Below are 15,880 nucleotides of genomic sequence, written 5' to 3' on the forward strand. Positions count from 1 at the left end.
ATATAGGTTAAACCTATAACTCACCAACATTTTTGTTGACGTTTAAAGCATGTTTATTCTCAGGTGAATATTAAGAGCTTCTGCTGTTGCATACTAAAATAAGGACAAGATTTGGAGTCCATGTTTGTATGATATTGTGTAAAAACTGCATTCAAGAAACTGATTTCGATGTAATATATTTGTATTGTAAACCATTATGTAATGGTCGTGTGTAAACAGGATATTTTAGATTATCATTATTTGATAATCTACGTAAAGCTTTTTAAACCTTTATTTATGAAATAAAGGTTATGGTTTGTTTTAAAAATGAATGCAGTCTTTGAAAAACATCTCATATAGAGGTCAAAACCTCGCAACGAAATCAATTAATATGGAACGTTTTTAATCAATAAGAACGGGACATTTCACCGGGGGACCGGTTGCTCTCACCCGATGGTTTGAGCAAACAGAAGCTGTTTTTAGCATAAGTGATTGTCGGGACCAAGACAAGGTCAAGTACTCCACTCACACTTTCGCCGGCATCGCTCTCACTTGGTGGAACACGTATGTGTAATCGGTGGGTACCGATGAAGCCCACACACTCTCTTGGGCCGATTTAAGGAAAAAGATGATCATCGAATAATTCCCACGTGAAGAGATTCGAAAGCTCGAAAGCGAGCTAAGAAGTTTGAAAGCGGTCGGAAATGACCTCAAGGCTTATAATCAACGGTTTGCTGAACTAGCCCTAATGTGTCAGGCCCTCGTGACTCCCGAATCCGTAAGGGTTGAACTTTATATGGATGGCCTCCCTAAGAGCATTAAACACGGAGTAATGTCATCCAAAATCGTTAACCTACAAGAAGCTTTAAAGATGACCCACCAATTGATAGAAACGGTTGACGAAATTGAAGTGCCAGCACCTAAGGCCGAGGATAAGTCGGGTAGCAACAAAAGAAAATGGGATGCCCCCCAATCAAGCAACTACAACAACAACAACTTCACCCAGAAGCCTTTCACCTCCGACGGCAAGAAGAGTTATGCCGGAAACCTACCTTATTGTAACAAGTGCCACAAACATCATCTTGGTGAATGTGGCAAACCATTTTGAATCAAGTGTCAAAGAAGTGGCCATGTGGCTCACGATTGTAGAAATACCGATCCCGTCGCTCAAAAGGGGCCCAATGCACCAAAAGCGGGCGTTTGTTACGAATGTGGCCAACCGGGTCATTATAGGAATGTGTGCCCAAAGAAGAAAACCAAACCCAATGCACGCGGCCGAGCTTTCAACATTAACACCGAGAAAGCCCGAGATGACAATGAACTAGTCACAGGTACGTTTCTTCTCAACAACTCTTATGTTTCTTGCTTATTCGATTCGGGTGCCGATAAATATTTTGTATCCAAGACTTTGGCTCATACTCTTTGCACTCCACCACTCCCCCTAGATACTACTTATACCATTGAAGTGGCCGACGGAAAACTATCAAGTGCCGACACATATTATCGGGGGTGTACGTTAAACTTATTGGGTAAAGAGTTTGAAATTGACTTAATACTGAAATGTCCCGTTCTTATTGATTAAAAACGTTCCATATTAATTGATTTCGTTGCGAGGTTTTGACCTCTATATGAGACGTTTTTCAAAGACTGCATTCATTTTTAAAACAAACCATAACCTTTATTTCATAGATAAAGGTTTTAAAAAGCTATACGTAGATTATCAAATAATGATAATCTAAAATATCATGTTTACACACGACCATTACATAATGGTTTACAATACAAATATGTTACAAAAAAATAAGTTTCTTGAATGCAGTTTTTACACAATATCATACAAGTATGGACTCCAAATCTCGTCCTTATTTAAGTATGCGACAGCGGAAGCTCTTAATAATCACCTGAGAATAAACATGCTTAAAACGTCAACAAAAATGTTGGTGAGTTATAGGTTTAACCTATATATATCAAATCATAATAATAGACCACAAGATTTCATATTTCAATACACATCCCATACATAGAGATAAAAATCATTCATATGGTGAACACCTGGTAACCGACATTAACAAGATGCATATATAAGAATATCCCCATCATTCCGGGACACCCTTCGGATATGATATAAATTTCGAAGTACTAAAGCATCCGGTACTTTGGATGGGGTTTGTTAGGCCCAATAGATCTATCTTTAGGATTCGCGTCAATTAGGGTGTCTGTTCCCTAATTCTTAGATTACCAGACTTAATAAAAAGGGGCATATTCGATTTCGATAATTCAACCATAGAATGTAGTTTCACGTACTTGTGTCTATTTTGTAAATCATTTATAAAACCTGCATGTATTCTCATCCCAAAAATATTAGATTTTAAAAGTGGGACTATAACTCACTTTCACAGATTTTTACTTCGTCGGGAAGTAAGACTTGGCCACTGGTTGATTCACGAACCTATAACAATATATACATATATATCAAAGTATGTTCAAAATATATTTATAACACTTTTAATATATTTTGATGTTTTAAGTTTATTAAGTCAGCTGTCCTCGTTAGTAACCTACAACTAGTTGTCCACAGTTAGATGTACAGAAATAAATCGATAAATATTATCTTGAATCAATCCACGACCCAGTGTATACGTATCTCAGTATTGATCACAACTCAAACTATATATATTTTGGAATCAACCTCAACCCTGTATAGCTAACTCCAACATTCACATATAGAGTGTCTATGGTTGTTCCGAAATATATATAGATGTGTCGACATGATAGGTAGAAACATTGTATACGTGTCTATGGTATCTCAAGATTACATAATATACAATACAAGTTGATTAAGTTATGGTTGGAATAGATTTGTTACCAATTTTCACGTAGCTAAAATGAGAAAAATTATCCAATCTTGTTTTACCCATAACTTCTTCATTTTAAATCCGTTTTGAGTGAATCAAATTGCTATGGTTTCATATTGAACTCTATTTTATGAATCTAAACAGAAAAAGTATAGGTTTATAGTTGGAAAAATAAGTTACAAGTCGTTTTTGTAAAGGTAGTCATTTCAGTCGAAAGAACGACGTCTAGATGACCATTTTAGAAAACATACTTCCACTTTGAGTTTAACCAAATTTTTGGATATAGTTTCATGTTCATAATAAAAATCATTTTCTCAGAATAACAACTTTTAAATCAAAGTTTATCATAGTTTTTAATTAACTAACCCAAAACAGCCCGTGGTGTTACTACGACGGCGTAAATCCGGTTTTACGGTGTTTTTCGTGTTTCCAGGTTTTAAATCATTAAGTTAGCATATCATATAGATATAGAACATGTGTTTAGTTGATTTTAAAAGTCAAGTTAGAAGGATTAACTTTTATTTGCGAACAAGTTTAGAATTAACTAAACTATGTTCTAGTGATTACAAGTTTAAACCTTCGAATAAGATAGCTTTATATGTATGAATCGAATGATGTTATGAACATCATTACTACCTTAAGTTCCTTGGATAAACCTACTGGAAAAGATAAAAGTGGATCTAGCTTCAATGGATCCTTGGATGGCTCGAAGTTCTTGAAGCAGAATCATGACACGAAAACAAGTTCAAGTAAGATCATCAATTGAAATAAGATTGTTATAGTTATAGAAATTGAACCAAAGTTTGAATATGATTATTACCTTGTATTAGAATGATAACCTACTGTAAGAAACAAAGATTTCTTGAGGTTGGATGATCACCTTACAAGATTGGAAGTGAGCTAGCAAACTTGAAAGTATTCTTGATTTTATGAAACTAGAACTTTTGGAATTTATGAAGAACACTTAGAACTTGAAGATAGAACTTGAGAGAGATTAATTAGATGAAGAAAATTGAAGAATGAAAGTGTTTGTAGGTGTTTTTGGTCGTTGGTGTATGGATTAGATATAAAGGATATGTAATTTTGTTTTCATGTAAATAAGTCATGAATGATTACTCATATTTTTGTAATTTTATGAGATATTTCATGCTAGTTGCCAAATGATGGTTCCCACATGTGTTAGGTGACTCACATGGGCTGCTAAGAGCTGATCATTGGAGTGTATATACCAATAGTACATACATCTAAAAGCTGTGTATTGTACGAGTACGAATACGGATGCATACGAGTAGAATTGTTGATGAAACTGAACGAGGATGTAATTGTAAGCATTTTTGTTAAGTAGAAGTATTTTGATAAGTGTCTTTAAGTCTTAAAAAAGTGTATGAATACATATTTAAACACTACATGTATATACATTTTAACTGAGTCGTTAAGTCATCGTTAGCCGTTACATGTAAGTGTTGTTTTGAAACCTTTAGGTTAACGATCTTGTTAAATGTTGTTAACCCAATGTTTATAATATCAAATGAGATTTTAAATTATTATATTATCATGATTTTATGATGTACGAATATCTCTTAATATGATATATATACATTAAATGTCGTTACAACGATAATCGTTACATATATGTCTCGTTTAAAAATCATTAAGTTAATAGTCTTGTTTTTACATATGTAGTTCATTGTTAATATACTTAATGATATGTTTACTTATCATAGTATCATGTTAACTATATATATATATCCATATATATGTCATCATATAGTTTTTACAAGTTTTAACGTTCGTGAATCACCGGTCAACTTGGGTGGTCAATTGTCTATATGAAACATATTTCAATTAATCAAGTCTTAACAAGTTTGATTGCTTAGCATGTTGGAAACATTTAATCATGTAAATATCAATCTCAATTAATATATATAAACATGGAAAAGTTCGGGTCACTACAGTACCTACCCGTTAAATAAATTTCGTCCCGAAATTTTAAGCTGTTGAAGGTGTTGACGAATCTTCTGGAAATAGATGCGGGTATTTTTATTCTTCATCTGATCTTCACGCTCCCAGGTGAACTCGGGTCCTCTACGAGCATTCCATCGAACCTTAACAATTGGTATCTTGTTTTGCTTAAGTCTTTTAACCTCACGATCCATTATTTCGACGGGTTCTTTGATGAATTGAAGTTTTTCGTTGATTTGTATTTCATCTAACGGAATAGTGAGATCTTCTTTAGCAAAACATTTCTTCAAATTCGAGACGTGGAAAGTGTTATGTACAGCCGCGAGTTGTTGAGGTAACTCAAGTCGGTAAGCTACTGGTCCGACACGATCAATAATCTTGAATGGTCCAATATACCTTGGATTTAATTTCCCTCGTTGACCAAATCGAACAACGCCTTTCCAAGGTGCAACTTTAAGCATGACCATCTCTCCAATTTCAAATTCTATATCTTTTCTTTTAATGTCAGCGTAGCTCTTTTGTCGACTTTGGGCGGTTTTCAACCGTTGTTGAATTTGGATGATCTTCTCGGTAGTTTCTTGTATAATCTACGGACCCGTAATCTGTCTATCCCCCACTTCACTCCAACAAATCGGAGACCTGCACTTTCTACCATAAAGTGCTTCAAACGGCGCCATCTCAATGCTTGAATGGTAGCTGTTGTTGTAGGAAAATTCTGCTAACGGTAGATGTCGATCCCAACTGTTTCCGAAATCAATAACACATGCTCGTAGCATGTCTTCAAGCGTTTGTATCGTCCTTTCGTTCTGCCCATCAGTTTGTGGATGATAGGCAGTACTCATGTCTAGACGAGTTCCTAATGCTTGCTGTAATGTCTGCCAGAATCTTGAAATAAATCTGCCATCCCTATCAGAGATAATAGAGATTGGTATTCCATGTCTGGAGACGACTTCCTTCAAATACAGTCGTGCTAACTTCTCCATCTTGTCATCTTCTCTTATTGGCAGGAAGTATGCTGATTTGGTGAGACGATCAACTATAACCCAAATAGTATCAAAACCACTTGCAGTCCTTGGTAATTTAGTGATGAAATCCATGGTAATGTTTTCCCATTTCCATTCCGGGATTTCGGGTTGTTGAAGTAGACCTGATGGTTTTTGATGCTCAGCTTTGACCTTAGAACACGTCAAACATTCTCCTACGTATTTAGCAACATCGGCTTTCACACCCGGCCACCAAAAATGTTTCTTGAGATCCTTGTACATCTTCCCCGTTCCAGGATGTATTGAGTATCTGGTTTTATGAGCTTCTCTAAGTACCATTTCTCTCATATCTCCAAATTTTGGTACCCAAATTCTTTCAGCCCTATACCGGGTTCCGTCTTCCCGAATATTAAGATGCTTCTCCGATCCTTTGGGTATTTCATCCTTTAAATTTCCCTCTTTCAAAACTCCTTGTTGCGCCTCCTTTATTTGAGTAGTAAGGTTAGTGTGAATCATTATATTCATAGATTTTACTCGAATGGGTTCTCTGTCCTTTCTGCTCAAGGCGTCGGCTACCACATTTGCCTTCCTCGGGTGGTAACGAATCTCAAAGTCGTAATCATTCAACAATTCAATCCACCTACGCTGCCTCATATTCAGTTGTTTCTGATTAAATATGTGTTGAAGACTTTTGTGGTCGGTATATATAATACTTTTGACCCCATATAAGTAGTGCCTCCAAGTCTTTAATGCAAAAACAACCGTGCCTAATTCCAAATCATGGGTCGTATAATTTTGTTCGTGAATCTTCAATTGTCTAGACGCATAAGCAATCACCTTCGTTCGTTGCATTAATACACAACCGAGACCTTGCTTTGATGCGTCACAATAAATCACAAAATCATCATTCCCTTCAGGCAATGACAATATAGGTGCCGTAGTTAGCTTTTTCTTCAATAACTAAAACGCTTTCTCTTGTTCATCATTCCATTCAAATTTCTTCCCTTTATGCGTTAATGCAGTCAAGGGTTTTGCTATTCTAGAAAAGTCTTGGATGAACCTTCTGTAGTAACCAGCTAGTCCTAAAAACTGGCGTATGTGTTTCGGAGTTTTCGGGGTTTCCCACTTTTCAACAGTTTCTATCTTTGCCGGATCCACCTTAATACCTTCTTTGTTCACTATGTGACCGAGGAATTGAACTTCTTCCAACCAAAATGCACACTTTGAAAACTTAGCGTACAATTCTTCCTTCCTCAATACTTCTAACACCTTTCTCAAATGTTCACCGTGTTCTTGGTCATTCTTTGAGTAAACAAGTATGTCATCAATGAAAACAATGACAAACTTGTCAAGGTATGGTCCACACACTCGGTTCATAAGGTCCATGAACACAGCTGGTGCATTAGTTAAACCAAACGGCATGACCATAAACTCGTAATGACTGTAACGTGTTCTGAAAGCAGTCTTTGGAATATCATCTTCTTTCACCCGCATTTGATGATACCCGGAACGTAAGTCAATCTTTGAATAAACAGACGAGCCTTGTAGTTGATCAAATAAGTCGTTGATTCTCGGTAGTGGGTAGCGGTTCTTGATGGTAAGTTTGTTCAACTCTCGGTAGTCGATACACAACCTGAATGTACCATCTTTCTTCTTGACAAAAAAAACAGGAGCTCCCCACGGTGATGTGCTTGGTCGAATGAAACCATGCTCTAAAAGTTCTTGTAATTGGCTTTGCAGTTCTTTCATCTCGCTGGGTGCGAGTCTGTAAGGAGCACGAGCTATTGGTGCAGCTCCTGGTACAAGATCTATTTGAAATTCTACGGATCGATGTGGGGGTAATCCGGGTAATTCTTTCGGAAATACATCGGGAAATTCTTTTGCAACGGGAACATCATTGATGCTCTTTTCTTCAGTTTGTACTTTCTCGACGTATGCTAGAACAGCATAGCAACCTTTTCTTATTAGTTTTTGTGCCTTCAAATTACTAATAAGATGTAGCTTCATGTTGCCCTTTTCTCCGTACACCATTAAGGGTTTTCCTTTTTCTCGTATAATGTGAATTGCATTTTTGTAACAAACGATCTCTGCTTTCACTTCTTTCAACCAGTCCATACCAATTATCACATCAAAACTCCCTAACTCTACTGGTATCAAATCAATCTTAAATGTTTCGCTAACCAGTTTAATTTCTCGATTCCGACATATATTATCTGCTGAAATTAATTTACCATTTGCTAATTCGAGTAAAAATTTACTATCCAAAGGCGTCAATGGACAACTTAATTTAGCACAAAAATCTCTACTCATATAGCTTCTATCCGCACCCGAATCAAATAAAACGTAAGCAGATTTATTGTCAATAAGAAACGTACCCGTAACAAGCTCCGGGTCTTCCTGTGCCTCTGCCGCATTAATATTGAAAACTCTTCCGCGGCCTTGTCCATTCGTGTTCTCCTGGTTCGGACAATTTCTAATAATGTGGCCTGCTTTCCCACATTTATAACAAACTACATTGGCATAACTTGCTCCGACACTACTTGCTCCGCCATTACTCGTTCCGACACCATTTGTTCCTTTCGTTCTATTAACCCCTGGTCCGTAGACCTCACACTTCGCCGCGCTATGACCATTTCTTTTACACTTGTTGCAAAATTTGGTGCAGAACCCCGAGTGATACTTTTCACACCTTTGGCATAGCTGCTTCTGATTGTTGTTGTTGTTGCGGTTATTATTGTTGTTGGGATGATTGTTGTAGTTGCTATTGTTGTTGTTGTTGTTGTTGTTGTTGTTGTTGTTGTTGTTGTTGTTGTTAGACCGTTTGTTGTAGTTGCGATTGATGTTGCGATTGTTGGGATAATTGTTGCGATTATTGTTGTAATTGCTGTTGTTGTTGTATTGGTGATTCTTATCACCGTTTTCCTCCCACTTTCTTTTGACTTGCTTCACATTGGCCTCTTCAGCACTCTGTTCTTTAATTCTTTCTTCAATCTGGTTCACTAGTTTGTGAGCCATTCTACATGCCTGTTGTATGGAGGCGGGCTCGTGTGAACTTATATCTTCTTGGATTCTTTCTGGTAATCCTTTCACAAACGCGTCGATCTTCTCTTCCTCATCTTCGAATGCTCCCGGACACAATAGGCACAATTCTGTGAATCGTCTTTCGTACGTGGTAATATCAAATCCTTGGGTTCGTAACCCTCTAAGTTCTGTCTTGAGCTTATTGACCTCGGTTCTGGGACGGTACTTCTCGTTCATCAAGTGCTTGAATGCTGACCACGGTAGTGCGTACGCATCGTCTTGTCCCACTTGCTCTAGATAGGTATTCCACCATGTTAACGCAGAACCTGTGAAGGTATGCGTAGCGTACTTCACTTTCTCCTCTTCAGTAAACTTACTTATGGCAAACACCGATTCGACCTTCTCGGTCCACCGTTTCAATCCGATCGGTCCTTCGGTTCCATCAAATTCCAAAGGTTTGCAGGCAGTGAATTCTTTGTAGGTGCATCCTACACGATTTCCTGTACTGCTAGATCCAAGGTTATTGTTGGTATGTAGCGTAGCCTGTACTGCGGCTATGTTTGAAGCTAGAAAAGTACGGAATTCCTCTTCATTCATATTCACGGTGTGTCGAGTAGTCGGTGCCATTTCCTTCAAAATAGTCAAATGGAACAAGTTAATCATACAGAATATTAAGAGTAGTTAATAGTATTTCATAGCATAATATGAACTCATTTATAAAAGCTTTTTCTTCATATTAGCGTTTTATTAGTTTAAATTCGGGTAGTACCTACCCGTTAAGTTCATACTTAGTAGCTAATATACAATTCAACTACTACAATTCTATATGAAAAACTGATTATAATAATATTTCGCCTTCAAACTTTTACACAATATTTTACAAACTTACAATACCGCTTATTTTACATATAGCATGAAATATAGCACACAATAAATTTGATACAAGATGGTTGTGAAGATAATTCTAGCTAGTACACAAGTCGTTCAGCAAAGGCAATAAAGACACGTAATTCATACGTCCAGAAACAAATCATGCATTCTGGTTTTACTAGGATTACTTCCCATCCTTGGTCTTGTGGAACATAACCGTTATGGCCGTTGATAAGACAGCGTGTTGTAACGTCATCAAAGGGACGAGGGTTACGTAATGTCCAACAGTCCCGTAACAATCTAAAAACCTCATTTCTTACCCCAATTACCGACTCCGTCACTTGTGGGAACGTTTTGTTTAATAGCTGTAGCCCGATGTTCTTTTTCTCACTTTGGTGAGAAGCGAACATTACTAACCCGTAAGCATAGCATGCTTCTTTATGTTGCATGTTAGCCGCTTTTTCTAAATCATGAAGTCCTATATTCGGATACATTGAGTCAAAATAATTTCTTAACCCGTTGCGTAAAATAGCATTTGGGTTCCCCGCAATATATGCGTCAAAGTAAACACATCGTAACTTATGGGTTTCCCAATGTGATATCCCCCATCTTTCAAATGAAAGTCTCTTATAAACCAAAACATTCTTGGAACGTTCTTCGAATATCTTACAAACTGATCTCGCCTTAAATAGTTGTGCCGAAGAATTCTGACCGACTCTAGACAAGATTTCATCAATCATGTCTCCGGGTAGGTCTCTTAAAATATTGGGTTGTCTATCCATTTTGTGTTTTTATACTGTAAAATAGACAAGAGTTAGATTCATAAAAAAAATACTTATTAATACAAGCAATTTTTACATATATCATAAAGCATAAGCACACTATATTACATATATTACACCACACGAATACAACTATCTTATTCCGACTCGCTTGTTTTTTCTTCTTCGGTTTGGTTCGTTTTTCCAAGTTTCTAGGGATATATGATGTTCCCCTAATACGAGCCGTCGTTTTCCACATTGGTTTAGAAAAACCTGGTGGTTTAGAGGTTCCCGGGTCATTGTTACAACTTAAGGACTTCGGGGGTTGACGATGCTTATAAAGTTCATCGGGGTTGGAATTAGATTTCTCTATTTTTATGCCCTTTCTCTTATTATTTTCTTTTGCCTTTTTAAATTCAGTTGGGGTAATTTCTATAACATCATCGGAATTCTCGTCGGAATCCGATTCATCGGAGAATTGGTAATCCTCCCAATATTTTGCTTCTTTGGCGGAAACACCATTGAACATAATTAACCTTGGTCGGTTGGTTGAGGATTTTCTTTTACTTAACCGTTTTATTATTTCCCCCACCGGTTCTATTTCTTCATCCGGTTCCGATTCTTCTTCCGGTTCCGATTCTTCTTCCGGTTCAGACTCTTCTTCCGGTTCCTCTTCGGGAACTTGTGAATCAGTCCACGAATCATTCCAATTTACATTTGACTCTTCATTATTATTAGGTGAGTCAATGGGACTTGTTCTAGAGGTAGACATCTATCACATAATATCAAACGCGTTAAGAGATTAATATATCACATAATATTCACATGTTAAAAATATATAGTTTCCAACAAAATTTGTTAAGCAATCATTTTTCAAGTAAACACGGTCGAAGTCCAGACTCACTAATGCATCCTAACAAACTCGATAAGACACACTAATGCGAAATTCTGGTTCTCTAAGACCAACGCTCTGATACCAACTGAAATGTCCCGTTCTTATTGATTAAAAACGTTCCATATTAATTGATTTCGTTGCGAGGTTTTGACCTCTATATGAGACGTTTTTCAAAGACTGCATTCATTTTTAAAACAAACCATAACCTTTATTTCATAGATAAAGGTTTTAAAAAGCTATACGTAGATTATCAAATAATGATAATCTAAAATATCATGTTTACACACGACCATTACATAATGGTTTACAATACAAATATGTTACAACAAAATAAGTTTCTTGAATGCAGTTTTTACACAATATCATACAAGCATGGACTCCAAATCTCGTCCTTATTTAAGTATGCGACAGCGGAAGCTCTTAATAATCACCTGAGAATAAACATGCTTAAAACGTCAACAAAAATGTTGGTGAGTTATAGGTTTAACCTATATATATCAAATCATAATAATAGACCACAAGATTTCATATTTCAATACACATCCCATACATAGAGATAAAAATCATTCATATGGTGAACACCTGGTAACCGACATTAACAAGATGCATATATAAGAATATCCCCATCATTCCTGCACACCCTTCGGATATGATATAAATTTCGAAGTACTAAAGCATCCGGTACTTTGGATGGGGTTTGTTAGGCCCAATAGATCTATCTTTAGGATTCGCGTCAATTAGGGTATCTGTTCCCTAATTCTTAGATTACCAGACTTAATAAAAAGGGGCATATTCGATTTCGATAATTCAACCATAGAATGTAGTTTCACGTACTTGTGTCTATTTTGTAAATCATTTATAAAACCTGCATGTATTCTCATCCCAAAAATATTAGATTTTAAAAGTGGGACTATAACTCACTTTCACAGATTTTTACTTCGTCGGGAAGTAAGACTTGGCCACTGGTTGATTCACGAACCTATAACAATATATACATATATATCAAAGTATGTTCAAAATATATTTATAACACTTTTAATATATTTTGATGTTTTAAGTTTATTAAGTCAGCTGTCCTCGTTTGTAACCTACAACTAGTTGTCCACAGTTAGATGTACAGAAATAAATCGATAAATATTATCTTGGATCAATCCACGACCCAGTGTATACGTATCTCAGTATTGATCACAACTCAAACTATATATATTTTGGAATCAACCTCAACCCTGTATAGCTAACTCCAACCTTCACATATAGAGTGTCTATGGTTGTTCCGAAATATATATAGATGTGTCGACATGATAGGTCGAAACATTGTATACGTGTCTATGGTATCTCAAGATTACATAATATACAATACAAGTTGATTAAGTTATGGTTGGAATAGATTTGTTACCAATTTTCACGTAGCTAAAATGAGAAAAATTATCCAATCTTGTTTTACCCATAACTTCTTCATTTTAAATCCGTTTTGAGTGAATCAAATTGCTATGGTTTCATATTGAACTCTATTTTATGAATCTAAACAGAAAAAGTATAGGTTTATAGTCGGAAAAATAAGTTACAAGTCGTTTTTGTAAAGGTAGTCATTTCAGTCGAAAGAACGACGTCTAGATGACCATTTTAGAAAACATACTTCCACTTTGAGTTTAACCATAATTTTTGGATATAGTTTCATGTTCATAATAAAAATCCTTTTCTCAGAATAACAAATTTTAAATCAAAGTTTATCATAGTTTTTAATTAACTAACCCAAAACAGCCCGTGGTGTTACTACGACGGCGTAAATCCGGTTTTACGGTGTTTTTCGTGTTTCCAGGTTTTAAATCATTAAGTTAGCATATCATATAGATATATAACATGTGTTTAGTTGATTTTAAAAGTCAAGTTAGAAGGATTAACTTTTATTTGCGAACAAGTTTAGAATTAACTAAACTATGTTCTAGTGATTACAAGTTTAAACCTTCGAATAAGATAGCTTTATATGTATGAATCGAATGATGTTATGAACATCATTACTACCTTAAGTTCCTTGGATAAACCTACTGGAAAAGAGAAAAGTGAATCTAGCTTCAATGGATCCTTGGATGGCTCGAAGTTCTTGAAGCAGAATCATGACACGAAAACAAGTTCAAGTAAGATCATCACTTGAAATAAGATTGTTATAGTTATAGAAATTGAACCAAAGTTTGAATATGATTATTACCTTGTATTAGAATGATAACCTACTGTAAGAAACAAAGATTTCTTGAGGTTGGATGATCACCTTACAAGATTGGAAGTGAGCTAGCAAACTTGAAAGTATTCTTGATTTTATGAAACTAGAACTTTTGGAATTTATGAAGAACACTTAGAACTTGAAGATAGAACTTGAGAGAGATTAATTAGATGAAGAAAATTGAAGAATGAAAGTGTTTGTAGGTGTTTTTGGTCGTTGGTGTATGGATTAGATATAAAGGATATGTAATTTTGTTTTCATGTAAATAAGTCATGAATGATTACTCATATTTTTGTAATTTTATGAGATATTTCATGCTAGTTGCCAAATGATGGTTCCCACATGTGTTAGGTGAAATGTCCCGTTCTTATTGATTAAAAACGTTCCATATTAATTGATTTCGTTGCGAGGTTTTGACCTCTATATGAGACGTTTTTCAAAGACTGCATTCATTTTAAAACAAACCATAACCTTTATTTCATCAATAAAGGTTTAAAAAGCTTTACGTAGATTATCAAATAATGATAATCTAAAATATCCTGTTTACACATGACCATTACATAATGGTTTAGAATACAAATATGTTACAACAAAATAAGTTTCTTGAATGCAGTTTTTACACAATATCATACAAGCATAGACTCCAAATCTCGTCCTTATTTAAGTATGCGACAGCGGAAGCTCTTAATAATCACCTGAGAATAAACATGCTTAAAACGTCAACAAAAATGTTGGTGAGTTATAGGTTTAACCTATATATATCAAATCATAATAATAGACCACAAGATTTCATATTTCAATACACATCCCATACATAGAGATAAAAATCATTCATATGGTGAACACCTGGTAACCGACATTAACAAGATGCATATATAAGAATATCCCCATCATTTCGGGACACCCTTCGGATATGATATAAATTTCGAAGTACTAAAGCATCCGGTACTTTGGATGGGGCTTGTTGGGCCCGATAGATCTATCTTTAGGATTCGCGTCAATTAGGGTGTCTGTTCCCTAATTCTTAGATTACCAGACTTAATAAAAAGGGGAATATTCGATTTCGATAATTCAACCATAGAATGTAGTTTCACGTACTTGTGTCTATTTTGTAAATCTTTTATAAAACCTGCATGTATTCTCATCCCAAAAATATTAGATTTTAAAAGTGGGACTATAACTCACTTTCACAGATTTTTACTTCGTCGGGAAGTAAGACTTGGCCACTGGTTGATTCACGAACCTATAACAATATATACATATATATCAAAGTATGTTCAAAATATATTTACAACACTTTTAATATATTTTGATGTTTTAAGTTTATTAAGTCAGCTGTCCTCGTTAGTAACCTACAACTAGTTGTCCACAGTTAGATGTACAGAAATAAATCGATAAATATTATCTTGAATCAATCCACGACCCAGTGTATACGTATCTCAGTATTGATCACAACTCAAACTATATATATTTTGGAATCAACCTCAACCCTGTATAGCTAACTCCAACATTCACATATAGAGTGTCTATGGTTGTTCCGAAATATATATAGATGTGTCGACATGATAGGTCGAAACATTGTATACGTGTCTATGGTATCTCAAGATTACATAATATAAAATACAAGTTGATTAAGTTATGGTTGGAATAGATTTGTTACCAATTTTCACGTAGCTAAAATGAGAAAAATTATCCAATCTTGTTTTACCCATAACTTCTTCATTTTAAATCCGTTTTGAGTGAATCAAATTGCTATGGTTTCATATTGAACTCTATTTTATGAATCTAAAGAGAAAAAGTATAGGTTTATAGTCGGAAAAATAAGTTACAAGTCGTTTTTGTAAAGGTAGTCATTTCAGTCGAAAGAACGACGTCTAGATGACCATTTTAGAAAACATACTTCCACTTTGAGTTTAACCATAATTTTTGGATATAGTTTCATGTGCATAATAAAAATCATTTTCTCAGAATAACAACTTTTAAATCAAAGTTTATCATAGTTTTTAATTAACTAACCCAAAACAGCCCGCGGTGTTACTACGACGGCGTAAATCCGGTTTTACGGTGTTTTTCGTGTTTCCAGGTTTTAAATCATTAAGTTAGCATATCATATAGATATAGAACATGTGTTTAGTTGATTTTAAAAGTCAAGTTAGAAGGATTAACTTTTGTTTGCGAACAAGTTTAGAATTAACTAAACTATGTTCTAGTGATTACAAGTTTAAACCTTCGAATAAGATAGCTTTATATGTATGAATCGAATGATGTTATGAACATCATTACTACCTTAAGTTCCTTGGATAAACCTACTGGAAAAGAGAAAAATGGATCTAGCT

Source organism: Rutidosis leptorrhynchoides, chromosome 2 (assembly GCF_046630445.1).
Source record: "Rutidosis leptorrhynchoides isolate AG116_Rl617_1_P2 chromosome 2, CSIRO_AGI_Rlap_v1, whole genome shotgun sequence".
NCBI lineage: Eukaryota > Viridiplantae > Streptophyta > Magnoliopsida > Asterales > Asteraceae > Rutidosis > Rutidosis leptorrhynchoides.